Source organism: Triticum aestivum, chromosome 5D (assembly GCF_018294505.1).
Source record: "Triticum aestivum cultivar Chinese Spring chromosome 5D, IWGSC CS RefSeq v2.1, whole genome shotgun sequence".
In the NCBI taxonomy this organism is placed as follows: Eukaryota; Viridiplantae; Streptophyta; class Magnoliopsida; order Poales; family Poaceae; genus Triticum; species Triticum aestivum.
Genome location: NC_057808.1, coordinates 533972244 through 533986850, shown reverse-complemented (window position 1 = coordinate 533986850; position 14607 = coordinate 533972244).

The following is a 14607-nucleotide window of genomic DNA, read 5'->3' as shown; positions in this document are numbered from 1 at the left end:
CTGAAGCTTCATGATCATTATCATTAGCTTCGTCACTAATTGGTGTAGGTGTCACAGGAACCGGTTTCTGTGATGAACTACTTTCCAATAAGGGAGCAGGTACAGTTACCTCATCAAGTTCTACTTTCCTCCCACTCACTTCTTTAGAGAGAAACTCCTCCTCTAGAAAGGATCCAAATTTGGCAACAGAAGTCTTGCCTTTAGATCTGTGATAGAAGGTGTACCCAACAGTTTCCTTTGGGTATCCTATGAAGACACATTTCTCCGATTTGGGTTCGAGCTTATCAGGTTGATGCTTTTTCACGTAAGCATCGCAGCCCCAAACTTTAAGAAACGACAACTTTGGTTTCTTGCCAAACCATAGTTCATAAGGCGTCATCTCAACGGATTTAGATGGTGCCCTATTTGACATGAATGCAGCAGTCTCTAAAGCATAACCCCAAAATGATAGCGGTAAATCAGTAAGAGACATCATAGATCGCACCATATCTAGTAAAGTACGATTACGACGTTCGGACACACCATTACACTGTGGTGTTCCGGGTGGCTTGAGTTGCGAAACTATTCCGTATTGTTTCAAATGAAGACCAAACTCGTAACTCAAATATTCTCCTCCACGATCAGATCGTAGAAACTTTATTTTCTTGTTATGACGATTTTCTACTTCACTCTGAAATTCTTTGAACTTTTCAAATGTTTCGGACTTATGTTTCATTAAGTAGATATACCCATATCTGCTCAAATGATCTATGAAGGTGAGAAAATAACGATACCCGCCGCGAGCCTCAACATTCATTGGACCACATACATCAGTATGTATGATTTCCAACAAATCTGTTGCTCGCTCCATAGTTTTGGAGAACGGCGTTGTAGTCATCTTGCCCATGAGGCATGGTTCGCAAGTACCAAGTGATTCATAATCAAGTGATTCCAAAAGTCCATCGGAATGGAGTTTCTTCATGCGCTTTACACCAATATGACCTAAACGGCAGTGCCACAAATAAGTTGCACTATCATTATCAACTCTGGATCTTTTGGCTTCAATATTATGAATATGTGTATCACTACTATCGAGATTTAATATAAATAGACCACTCTTCAAGGGTGCATGACCATAAAAGATATTACTCATATAAATAGAACAACCATTATTCTCTGATTTAAATGAATAACCATCTCGCATCAAACAAGATCTAGATATAATGTTCATGCTCAACGCTGGCACCAAATAACAATTATTTAGGTCTAAAATTAATCCCGAAGGTAGATGTAGAGGTAGGGTGCCGACCGCGATCACATCGACTTTGGAATTTCCCACGCGCATCGTCACCTCGTCCTTAGCCAATCTCCGCTTAATCCATAGCCCCTGTTTCGAGTTGCAAATATTAGCAACAGAACCAGTATCAAATACCCAGTTGCTACTGCGAGCTCTAGTAAGGTACACATCAATAACATGTATATCACATATACCTTTGTTCACCTTGCCATCCTTCTTATCCGCCAAATACTTGGGGCAGTTCCGCTTCCAGTGCCCAGTCTGTTTGAAGTAGAAGCAGTCAGTGTTTCGCAGAAAAGGAATACCAAACGGAGTCCAAACGGAATGAAACCTTCAGGAGAGTTATTTTTGGAACGGAAGCAATCCAGGAGACTTGAGTGTACGTCAGGGAAGCAACGGGGTGGCCACGAGGCAGGGAGGTGCCCCTGCCCCCTGGGCGCGCCCCCACCCTTATGGGCCCCTCGTTGCTCCCCTGACCGACTTCTTTCGCCTATATATATCCATATACCCTAAAAACATCGGGGAACAGAATAGATCGGGAGTTCCGCCGCCGCAAGCCTCTGTAGCTACCAAAAACCAATCGGGACCCTATTGCGGCACCCTACCGGAGGGGGATCCCTCTCCGGTGGCCATCTTCATCATCCCGGCGCTCTCCATGACGAGGAGGGAGTAGTTCACCCTCGGGGCTGAGGGTATGTACCAGTAGCTATGTGTTTGATCTCTCTCTCGTGTTCTTGATTCGGCACGATCTTGATGTATCGCGAGCTTTGCTATTATAGTTGGATCTTATGATGTTTCTCCCCCTCTACTCTCTTGTAATGGATTGAGTTTTTCCTTTGAAGTGATCTTATCGGATTGAGTCTTTAAGGATTTGAGAACACTTGATGTATGTCTTGCCGTGCTTATCTGTGGTGACAATGAGATATCACGTGATCTACTTGATGTATGTTTTGGTGATCAACTTGCGGGTTCCGCCCATGAACCTATGCATAGGGGTTGGCACACGTTTTCGTCTTGACTCTCCGGTAGAAACTTTGGGACACTCTTTGAAGTACTTTGTGTTGGTTTGAATAGCTGAATCTGAGATTGTGTGATGCATATCGTATAATCATACCCACGGATACTTGAGGTGACATTGGACTATCTAGGTGACATTAGGGTTTTGGTTGATTTGTGTCTTAAGGTGTTATTCGAGTACGAACTCTATGATAGATCGAACGGAAAGAATAGATTCGTGTTATTTTACTACAGACTCTTGAAAAGATCGATAAGAAAGAATAACTTTCAGGTGGTTTCGTACCCTACCATAATCTCTTCGTTTGTTCTCCTCTATTAGTGACTTTGGAGTGACTCTTTGTTGCATGTTGAGGGATAGTTATATGATCCAATTCTGTTATTATTGTTGAGAGAACTTGCACTAGTGAAAGTATGAACCCTATGCCTTGTTTCAACGCATTGCAATACCGTTTTCGCTCACTTTTATCATTAGTTACCTTGCCGTTTTTATATTTTCAGATTACAAATACCCATATCTACTATCCATATTGCACTTGTATCACCATCTCTTCGCCAAACTAGTGCACCTATACAATTTACCATTGTATTGGGTGTGTTGGGGACACAAGAGACTCTTTGTTATTTGGTTGCAGGGTTGCTTGAGAGAGACCATCTTCAACCTACGCCTCCCACGGATTGATAAACCTTAGGTCATCCACTTGAGGGAAATTTGCTATTGTCCTACAAACCTCTGCACTTGGAGGCCCAACAACGTCTACAAGAAGAAGGTTGCGTAGTAGACATCAGTAGACTACACTAGACAAACCATAGTCAAGTAAGCAATGAAGTGAAAGTACTAAGACTATTAGCAGCTAGGTAGTATGGATCAGGATGGAAGATAGTATGAAGCCAAACAACAACAGTCTTCGCACAATGAAGCCAATCAGATCATGCAAGCAGGCAATGACTTCACGAAGACATACTGTAAGTAAAGAGAGATAAGAGATAGAACCAGTTGCTTGGTGAGGACAAGGATTTGTTGGACCAGTTCCAGTTATTGTGACAACTGTACGACTGGTTAGGGAGGCTGAGATTTAACTCAGAAGACCGTGTCTTCACCTTATTCCTCTTGAGCTAAGGACACTTAGTCCTCGCCCAATCACTCTGGTAAGTCTTCAAGGTAGACTTCCAAACCTTCACAGACTTCGTTCACCGGCAATCCACAATGACTCTTGGATGCTCAGAACGCGACGCCTAACCGGCTGGAGGATTCACAGTCCTCAAGTGTAATAAGTCTTCAGATCACGCGGACAGAAAGACTTCAGTGATGCCTAACACTCTTTGACTCTGGGTGTTTTGGGCTTTGTCCTCGCAAGGATTTCTCTCTCAAATGCTTCGGAGGTGGGTTGCTCTCAAACGACAAAAGTCGTGCACTAACTCTGAGCAGCCACCAATTTATGGTGTAGGGGGTGGGCTATTTATAGCCAGGAGGCAACCCGACCTGATTTGTCCGAAATGACCCTGGGTCACTAAGGAACTGACATGTGTCCAACGGTCATATTCAAACACACGCGGCAGCTTGACTTGGGGTACAAGTAAAGCTGATTCATCCAGCTCTGGATAAGATTTGCTCTCATTGTCTTCGCTCGATGACATAGGTTTTGGTTGAGCATCACATAAGTCACTCTGACTTTGTTCACTTGGACCCCACTTAACAGTACGGTGGTTCCTATGACTCAACAAAGAAGAAAAGGAAACTACAAAACAACTATGTCTTCGCACTCCATAGTCTTCATACAATGTCTTCTCAGGTCATAGTCTTCAATGTGAATGTCTTCACAGACCACCATTGTCTTCAATGTCTTCACACATTTTTAGGGGTCATCTCTGGAAGGTAAACCGAATCAATATGGGACTACTAACTATGTTATCCTACAATTCTCACAAACACATTAGTCCCTCAACCAAGTTTGTCGTCAATACTCCAAAACCAACTAGGGGTGGCACTAGATGCACTTACAATCTCCCCCTTTTTGGTGATTGATGACAAACTGGTTGAAGTTTTCAACGGGGATGAAAGTATGTGAAAAGTACAGGATAAAGGCATTGTCTTCATAAGTAGCAAAAGGCTCCCCCTTAAGATGTGCATATAAGTAGTTTGCCTTTGAATGCAAATGCACATGGCAGGTTTTGCTTTGTGGAGATCCTCTTCATCTTATGAAGACAATTCATCATGCATATATATGTGATAACGAAGATAATGATATGCAAAATGAAAAATGGAAGTCTGCAGAATGATCTCATGCGGAATTTATCATCGCATTACAAGGTAGCAGAAAAAATGGCAGACGACCATCGAGTTTAAGTGTTACAACTCACAGAACCAAATGTTTCAAAAGACAAGAGTTGTAAAAACTTAGCAAAATGTAGCAACCACTCATAAGCTTCTCCCCCTTTTGTCAGTAAGGACCAAAAAGGTTTGAAGACATAGAGTGTCTACTCGTTCCCAGAAGGAGCAGAAGATGGACCAGGGTCGACGTTGGAGTTTGGTGGTGCAGAGGGGCCTGGTGCAGTGTCGAGTCACGGTGAAGCCATGGTTGGTGAAGTGGCATCATCTTCTTCATCGACGACTCTTGCATCAATGGTTGGAGCCGAAGATGAATACTCAAAGTCTTCAATAGATGGCGTGCGACGCAGGTTTGCATTCTGAGGAGGCCTGGAATCAAACTTGAAGTGTTTAGTGAAGCCATCCGCACTCAGATCATGTTCAGAATAGAGCAGTGTGAGGCTCTTCCAGGACCGCCGACAGGCTTCATGGGATACAAAAGCGTTCTTGGTGGCCAGGTTACGAATGCGATTGACATCCCCCGAGAGGCTTTGCATTTGACGCTTCAGCCAGTCATGATGCTTGTCTTGCTTCTGATACAGTGCCACAAGAAGCTCTCGGTCATTGAGCACACGAGAACTCTTGCGAGGCTTTTGAGCAATTGTACTGGCGGTGGCTTCTGTGTTGGCACGATGTGGCTCACGCATGTTACCAGCCAGAGGATAAGCAGGAGTCACATCATTTGGAACATGAATCCCTTCCATGGGATGCGTGAAGCTTTGACGATCAACATTGTGAAGATATAGAGGTTCTTTGGCAGGCTCAGGGTAGATGGCTTAAACTGACAGATCAACCTCAGGCAGAAATACAATATGGTTGCACACTGAGGGCTGATAGTCAACAGATGAATGGAGTTTGATCAGGCGCATCACCCATGGAGCATAAAACTTCAAACCAAATAGATCAATCCTAGATGCAGCAAGTTGCCTGATGAAGAAATCCTGGGTATTGAAGCTGATGCCATTGACAATATAGAACACCAAAGTCTTCATGGCTCTTTCAAGTTTGGCTTCAGCTGAGTATCCCTTGATGGGCCATAGGGTACACCTCAGAATGTGATAGACTATGCGGGGCAGGTACTCATGGTCCTCGACGAAGAATTCCTTGGATATTCAGCATCTTGAGGCAATGGCTTCATCATGCTGAGCATCTGACTCATATTTGGCTCTGGCTTCTAAAATATGCTCTGCAGCGCATTCGTGTGTAGCTGACAACCAGGTCCATAGAGCTCACCTGGAGTGGGCAGGGAAGTAAGCTCGATGATATCTTGAGCTTTAGCTTCATGATGCACATCACCTGTCATCCACTCAAGGATCCAAGTCTTCGGATCCCTGTTGTAGCCACGGATGTGAAGTGTGGCATAAAACTACAGCAGAAGCTCTTTGTTCCAGTGCTCTTTGTCAGTGACGAATTGCAAAAGACCAGCATCTTGAAAACAGTCCAGAGCTTCTTTAAGGCAGGGCAGACCAGCAATGGCTTCACAATCCAGACGCATGTGAGGAAAGATTCACTCTTGATTGTACAAGACACATGAGTAATAGCTGCGCTGCTGGTAGCTCCAGAAGCGATCAAAAGATATTTTTGGCTTCGAATATGGATTCTTGGCACTGTCAAAGAATGTGTTGTGTGCCCTGAAGCTATGCATGCTGAACGATCCTGGCGATGTAGCAGCACCTAGAAGCCTTGGCAGTCTGGGCTTAGGCTTCTGAATTTGTGGCCTCTGCTCCACATGTAGTCATATTGAGGTCCGGGAGCAGTGGGAGGCACCATGATGGGCCACCGAACTGTGACAAGTTCCCCACGATTGTAGGCCTGCTCAATGGTGTGTGGCCTTGGGGGTGGAACTGTGGCTTCAGCATGGACTGTGGCTTCAGGTTGCGCATGAGCTTCAGGCACAACATTGGCTTTAGGCTCCACATTATCTTCAGCCATGACAACGTCATTGGCTCCGGTCATATTGTGTGTGGCAGCCTCATTGGTTTCAACCTCCATTTGAGCAGTTGTGGGAGGGTTGGGCACAAGTACATTCTCCTCGAGAATGACTGGTTCATCAGTAGGGGGTGTGGCAGCTCTTTCTTCTTCTTTTCTTGCTTCTTGATTTTCATCGGCTGATGCAGCCGGAATGTCTTCAGCAACTTTTGCTTCAGACTCAGAGACATTCGCAGTAGGAGTGGCTTCAGGAAACACTTCGCGTGCTACTGAGCTTTGTTGCACTTCTCCTTCTGGAATGCTCGACATGGTGACCTGTGGCCTGATGCCTTTGCGAAGCCTACGAAATGCTGGCGACGCCTTTGGACAAGGGGTGGTCTTTTCCATGTAGTTGTCGTCATCAAGTACCGGAGAGGTGACTTGAGGCGGTGGTGTCTTGGGTGAGTCATCATGCACGGGGGTGTCTTGCTGAGGGCGATCGGGCCACGAATCATCCTGAGCAATTGGCGTCAGAGGACGACCAATGCTGATGAGTTCGTTGTTCGTAAGAACAGGCGATGATACTGGTTGGTGCTCGAGTTGAGGAAGGACTTCATCATCTTCTACATTGTCTTCATGACCAATGTCTTCAACTGTGTTGGGGTCAGCAGCTGGTACTTCTTCTTGTTCAGGAGCCTTTGTGAAAGCAGGCTCATGGATCACAAGTTGACGCTCTTGGTTAGTGGAGGCAGGACGAGCAATAGAATTGGGCTCGACAATAAGAGGCTCAGAGGCCGCAGCACGCTCTTTCTTGGAAGACTTTTTCAGTTTCTTCTTTGATGGTGCATCATTAGAAGCATTCTTGTGCTTGCGCTTCTTGGCTTCGGCTTCAGCTGCCCTTGTTTTCTTCAGCTCTGAAGCTGCTAAGGTGACCTTAGGCTTCGATCATGTCATGCTGGCAGGGAAGACAATGTGAGGTGCTTCCTGCCTTGATGCTTCAGCTTGGGCCACAACAGGCTTCTTCTTTTGTTTGGCAGCCATATTGGGGTCAATGTCAGGACGCCCAAGAGCCTTGCGCTTTTCTGCCTCATTTTGTACTTGAACACATTTCTCTGCGAAGTATTTCATCCGCTCTCTTGAACCTTTTGTTTCTTCATGTTTCTTGTGAAACTGTTCATTGAGCTCATGCATCGTTTCCTTGAAGCTTTGAACATCTGCCATACTGAGCTTGGCCATGTTCTTCTTGAAGTGAGCCTTCTCATAATCGATTTTGTTTTTCAGCTCAACAATTTCTGAGCCAAGGCCAACTCATTAGCAATGGCTCCGTGGAAGGTGACGTTGATATCAACTGGCAGCTGAAGATCATCAATACTGAGGCTGGGATTTTCAAAACACTCGTCGATGAAGTTGTTCAGAATATCCACGTCAAAGAGGGGAAGATCGTTGAAGATCTCCGCCTCTTGCTTGATCTTGATCAGTAGCTCAAGGGCATCATCACCAAGATCTTCATCGCTTGAAAGATCAATGGTTTCATTTTCGTTCCGCAGAACGGCAGCTGGAGTAAGTTCATGCCCAGAAATCTTCATGGGCTTCTTCTTGGGCTTATCCGTCTTCTTGGAGACACGAGAAAGATCTTCAGATTGCACACTGGGTTCAGGAGGTGCCGTTTCCAATGGCTTCACACACGAAGCTTTTGGTGTGACAGAGGGCTTCGTAGCCTTTGTTTCTTTCTTCTTTTGTGGCTTTGGTGGAGCTGGCGCTTCTTTAGAATCTGCGTCATCAGCTGAGTGCTCCACGGTGGCCCCCTGTACAGCTATGTGCATCGAGGTTATAGAAGGGGCCGATGACATTTGAATTGGCATCACGGGTGCCATGCGCCCTTGGAGCAGATGGACCAGGGTTGAAGTTCAGGCCCAGGTCCTTCTTGTTCTTCACAGCTGACTCCTTGGCAAAATTATAGTTGCGCTTAAAGAGATTGTCATCGCGGCACCACATCGTGGATGATGGGTCAGCAGACTCTGGCTTCGGTCCCCGGACCATGCATGGATAGAAGCCTTGAGCAATAGCTTCAGACTTCGACTTAGGCTGCAGATTCTTGTACATAATATCTCCCCATGGGTTCTTGACAGCATACTTCTCTGCATATTCACGGGTTACGAAGTTATACTTGAACCACTGTTCAGCCCAGTATTTTTGAATCCATTGGATTCGGGTCTTGCACTGACCGTAACTTTCCTCAGGATCTGATTTGTACAATTCAAACAGATCAGAAGGTAAATCCTTAGCTATATCCCCATGGCGCTGCCTGCCGCCCTTTCTAGCTGACTTCTCTGTTGCCATTATATTCAAACTGAATGGCTTCAAGACTATGAATGGCTTCCTTTTGCTGGTCAGACAGGAACTGGCTTCAGGAGAGTTGATGTGGTGCTGTAAGAATTCTGCAAATGAATGCAGACTATGAGAACCAAGAGATTCTCCCACGGATATGTACCTCTGACAGCATTAGAGGTGCGAGGGAAGGGGAGGAGGACATATGCATTCTCAGAAGATTTTGAAGAAAAATCAGTTTGAAGACATTGACCTCATAGTGCGAAGACATTCACATATTTGATGAGAGTTGGTTCCAGATTTGTATGAATCCATGAATAAGTACAAGTGAGGAATCAAACTAGTTATGAAGCATAAGTGAATATACTAGGCATAATATGAGATGCAGATAAAGGCAGATAATATGAGACTTTTGGTTGAAGTGGATGGATTTGACGGATCAAAAAGGCAGTGAAAAGTAAGTTTTAATTACCGCTAGACGAACTGCTAGACGAGGCGAAGAGAGAGGCCGAGCAGTTCAATCTTCCGCGCCCTAACTTGGCGACGGAAGACGCCTACGGCGGTGGCGGAGAGGACAAGGTCGACGGCCGGCGTGAGGACGGCGTCGAAGAAGTCGCGACAGCTAAGCGCTTCGTCTCCGGCGTCGACGCGAACTAGCAGAGGCGCTAGGGTTTGTGCGAGGTGGCGAGGTGGAAGAAGAAATAATGACCGCGGTGAGTTGAGTATTTATAAGGAGAGGGGCAGCACAGCGCAATTACGCAGGTGCCCCTGGCGGTTCATATCTGAAGGACACGTGGCATGCATGCAACATATTGGAAGTTGTTCCATGTTCCCACGCACGCCAGGATTGTCGGATGGTCGCTCCGGCTTCTCCGGTATTCAGGCAAAAAGAATATGACATTAAAAGCAGACTTAAATGTTTGTCTCATTGTCTTCAGCTGACAAGGACTCAGAGAAGACAACTGACAGGTTTCAACAGAATGCATATGATTTGGACAGATAGAATTTGAGGAGAAAGCACAGAAGAGGTAGGTTCCGATCACATTCACTTAGATCAAAAAGATTCAAGTTGAAGACATAGCTATAAGTGAATGCTGTAGAGGACAACACTCGAATATATGTATATATCAGCATAAGAACAACTCAACATTGTGAAGATAAACGCGAAAACAAATCAATGTTGAAGACAAACCAAATGTGAAGATTATGCAAATGTGACGCCAATTAAAACACTCCAATAAAATTTGGTGGTGGCGTTATCCGCCGTATAGGAAGTATTAGACCCAGACACGGCGCACAATTATCGTGGCGCTCCGAAGTCAAATTCCGCGTTAATGTATTCACACTTGGAGTGTATGTCTTCATTTATTGAAGATATACGTTACTTCGTGTGTTGCACATCTAAGTCATCAATATGGATAAGCGTTAGGATGTGTGTCCAATCACAGGACATTTGAGGATTCTAAGATATTTAGCTCAGACCGCAACTTGCAAAACCTTTTCTCATCCAAGGGCTTTGTGAAGATATCTGCCAATTGCTCTTCAGTGTTGACGTGAATGATATCAATATCTTCCTTCATGACATGATCTCTGAGAAAATGATGACGAATCTCAATGTGCTTTGTCTTCGAGTGCTAGACTGGGTTGTTGGCAATCTTGATAGCACTTTCATTGTCGCAGTAGAGTGGTACTTGCTTCAGATGGATACCATAGTCCTTGAGAGTTTCCTTCATCCATAGAAGTTGAGCACAGCAACCACCAGCAGCAATGTATTCAGATTCAGCAGTGGAGAGAGATACACAATTTTGCTTCTTTGAAGACCAACAGACAAGAGATCGTCCAAGAAAATGACATGTGCCTGATGTGGACTTGTGATCAACCTTGTCACCAGCATAATCAGCATCTAAGAATCCAACTAGATCAAACTCTGAGCCCTTTGGATACCATAATCCTAGTGTTGGGTGCGAGCCAAATATCTAAGAATTCGCTTCACAGCTAAGTGATGCGACTCCTTTGGTGCCGCTTGGAATCGGGCACACATGCAAACGCTAAGCATTATATCTGGCCTAGATGCACATAAATAGAGTAAAGAACAAATAATGGAGCGGTATACCTTTTGATCGAACTCTTTACCATTGTCGTCGGGACCCAGATGACTTTTGGTTGGCATTGGCGTCGAGTAACCTTTGCAATCTTGCATTCCAAACTTCTTCAGGCAATTTTTGAGGTATTTTTCTTGTGATATGAAGATGCTGTTGCTCTGCTGACGAATTTGAAGACCGAGGAAGTACTTCAGCTCACCCATCATGGACATCTAATATTGCTCTTGCATCATGTGTCCAAACTCATCACTGTATCTCTTGTCAGTGCAGCCGAAGATAATGTCATCTACATAGATCTGGCATACAAACAGTTCTCCATCATATGTCTTCGTGAAGAGTGTGCGATCCAGGGAACCAGGTTTGAAGCGTTTGCTCTTCAGGAAGTCTTTGAGTGTGTCATACCAAGCGCGAGGGGCTTGTTTGAGGCCATACAATGCCTTGTTGAGCTTGTATACCATATCAGGATGCTTTGGATCTTCGAAACCAGGTGGTTGAGAAACATACACTTCTTCTTCAATTTTTACATTGAGAAAGGCACTCTTTACATCCATTTGGTACAGAAGAATGTTATGATGATTGGCATAGGCTAGCAGAATGCGAATGGCTTCAAGCCTAGCCACCGGAGCAAACGTTTCGTCAAAGTCAATCCCTTCGACTTGAGTGTAACCTCGAGCAACGAGACGAGCCTTGTTTCTGACGACTTGACCATGTTCATCTTGTTTGTTGCGATAGATCCATTTGGTGCCTATGATGTCGTGCTTGCGAGGATCAGGACGCTTAACCAATTCCTACACATTGTTCAGCTTGAATTGTTGAAGCTCTTCTTGCATAGCTTGAATCCATTAAGGTTCCATGAAAGCTTCAGCAACTTTCTTGGGTTCAAATATAGATACAAATGCAAAGTGCCCACAGAAATTTGCTAGCTGTGTTGCTCTTGAATGAGTGAGTGGACCAGGCGCATCGATGCTATCAATTATCTTTTCAATCTGTACTTCATTTGCAACTCGAGGATGAGCTGGGCGAAGATTTTGTTCTTGTTGATCATTGACTTCTCCTTTGGCATTGGCTTCAGGCTGAGCATTATCTTCGGATTGATTAGGTGCAGAAATTATGATTTCCTCTTCAGCCTGTGCCTCTGATGGTATGATCTCTCCAGTACCCATAAGCTTGATAGATTCGCTTGGTGCAACTTCATCTAGCACATTTGGCAGGTGCTCTCTTTGCGAGCTATTAGTTTCATCGAACCGCACATCCACAGTTTGAACCACTTTTTAGTGAAAGAGATTGAAGACTCTGTAGGAGTGTGAATCCTTTTCGTAGCCAAGCATAAAACCTTCATGTGCTTTCGATGCAAATTTTGAAGTGTGACGTGGATCCTTGATCCAGCACCTAGCACCAAATACTCTGAAGTAACTCACATTTGGCTTCTTACCAGTTAGGAGCTCATAGGATGTCTTCTTTAGAAGCTTATGAAGATAAACACGGTTGATGACATGGCATGCAGTATTAATAGCTTCTGGCCAGAACTTCCTTGCAGTCTTGTACTCATCAAGCATCATCCGAGCCATCTCAATGAGTGTTCTGTTCTTGCGCTCTACGATGCCATTCTGCTGAGGTGTGTATGGAGCTGAGAACTCATGAGTGATGCCCAATGTATCAAGATAAGTGTCGAGGCCGGTGTTCTTGAACTCTGTGCTGTTGTCACTTCTAATGTGCTTGATCTTGATGCCATAGTTCGTCATGGCACGATTGGCGAATCGTCTGAAGACATCCTGTACTTCATTCTTGTAAAGGATTATGTGCACCCATGTGTATCTTGAATAATCATCAACAATGACAAAGCCATATAGACAAGCGGTGGTAGTAAGAGTAGTGTAGTGAGTAGGGCCAAATAAGTCCATGTGAAGCTGCTCGAAGGGTTGAGATGTTGTCATGATTGTCTTCGAGGGATGCTTGGCCCTAGTCATCTTTGCAGCTTCGCAGACACCACATAGATGATCCTTCTTGAACTTGACGCCTTCGATGCCTATGACATGCTTCTTCTTCATGAGAGTGTACAGGTTCCTCAGACCAGCATGCCCTAGCCTCCGATGCCAGAGCCAGCACTCTGAAGCTTTTGCTAGAAGACATACGGCCAACTGTGGTCCTGCTAAGAAATCTACCATGTACAGATCGTCTTTACGATATCCTTCAAAGACTAGAGTTTTGTCAGATTCCATTAGCACAAGACAACGATATTTTCCAAATATCACAATCATGTTCAGATCACAAAGCATTGAGACAGGCATTAAGTTGAAACCAAGGGATTCAACAAGCATCACTTTATCCATGTGCTGATCCTTTGAGATTGCAACTCTACCTAGACCCAATACCTTGCTTTTACCAGTGTCAGCAAATTTGATGTGACTCTTGTCGGATGGACGTAGGGTTGAATCCATGAGAAGACTTCGATCACCAGTCATGTGGTTAGTGCATCCACTGTCCATAATCCATCCTGAAGCCTATGGTGTCATACCCTACAGTGCAATTTGGGGGATAGACTTCACCAAGGTTATTGTGAAGCATAAACATTTGACGAACAAGCGGATTATTGAAGTTCAGGTCTTGGTTAGGATAAATAGGACGTTTGTCAAGGAATCCTGGAATGAAATACATAATAAGTCCATTTGGGCATTTTATCTTGCGCCCACAAGATGTTTTAGGTCCCTAGCATAAGCATCAGATGCCTTTAATTTCCGGCTGGAGACCCTCCCCTGCAAAAGAGAGTTAAGTTTTCTTAACCACCCACATTTTCAGGGGTGGCTTCGAAGCAATGAGTCTAAGTGCAGCATCTGAGAACTTCGGCTTTGGAGCCCTAGCAAATAGCCTTGCAGGAGGAGTATAGTACTCATAAGAATAAGCAGAAAAGTTCTTGGTCTTATGAACATAGTGGTTGGAAGAAACACGCTCATATTCATAAGCCTGAGTATGATTTTCCTGCAAAACATTGGTGTTAGGGTGAATCTGCTGAGTCCTCTGTCTGTATGAAGCCTTTGGTCTGGGGTTTGTCTTCTTCCCGAGTAGTGTCGTGATGATATTCACAGGAAGCTTCTCAAGACACCTTTTGGGCACCCAGATCTTCTTCAAAGGTGGTCGATTCCTGCAGTTAGTACCAATATACCTGGCAAACACTTCAACATTCTGATTCTTAAACAATTTATAGTTTGCATCAAAGGAATCATCAATGATAATGGGGTTAGCACACGTGAAGCCAGATAAGGTAGATGGATCCACTGAAGGTTCCTTTGCAGCAACCCATGTGGTTTTGGGGTACTGCTCAGGCATCCAGTATGAACCATCAACATTCATTTTTCTCTCGAACCCAACACCCTCTTTCCTAGGGTTTCGGTTCAGAATCTGTTTCTTGAGGACATCACATAGTGTCTGATGCCTTTGAGGCTTTTGTACATCCCTGTTTCAAGCAGTGTCTTCAACCTGGCATTCTCATCAGCAATAGTAGTGGTATCCTCAGTAGAGGGGTTAGTTACCACATCAGTAGTTGAAGGTATTGCAACAGTAGCAGCAGTAGAACATTCAGCAACAGAGACAACATTGTCACGCTCAATACATTT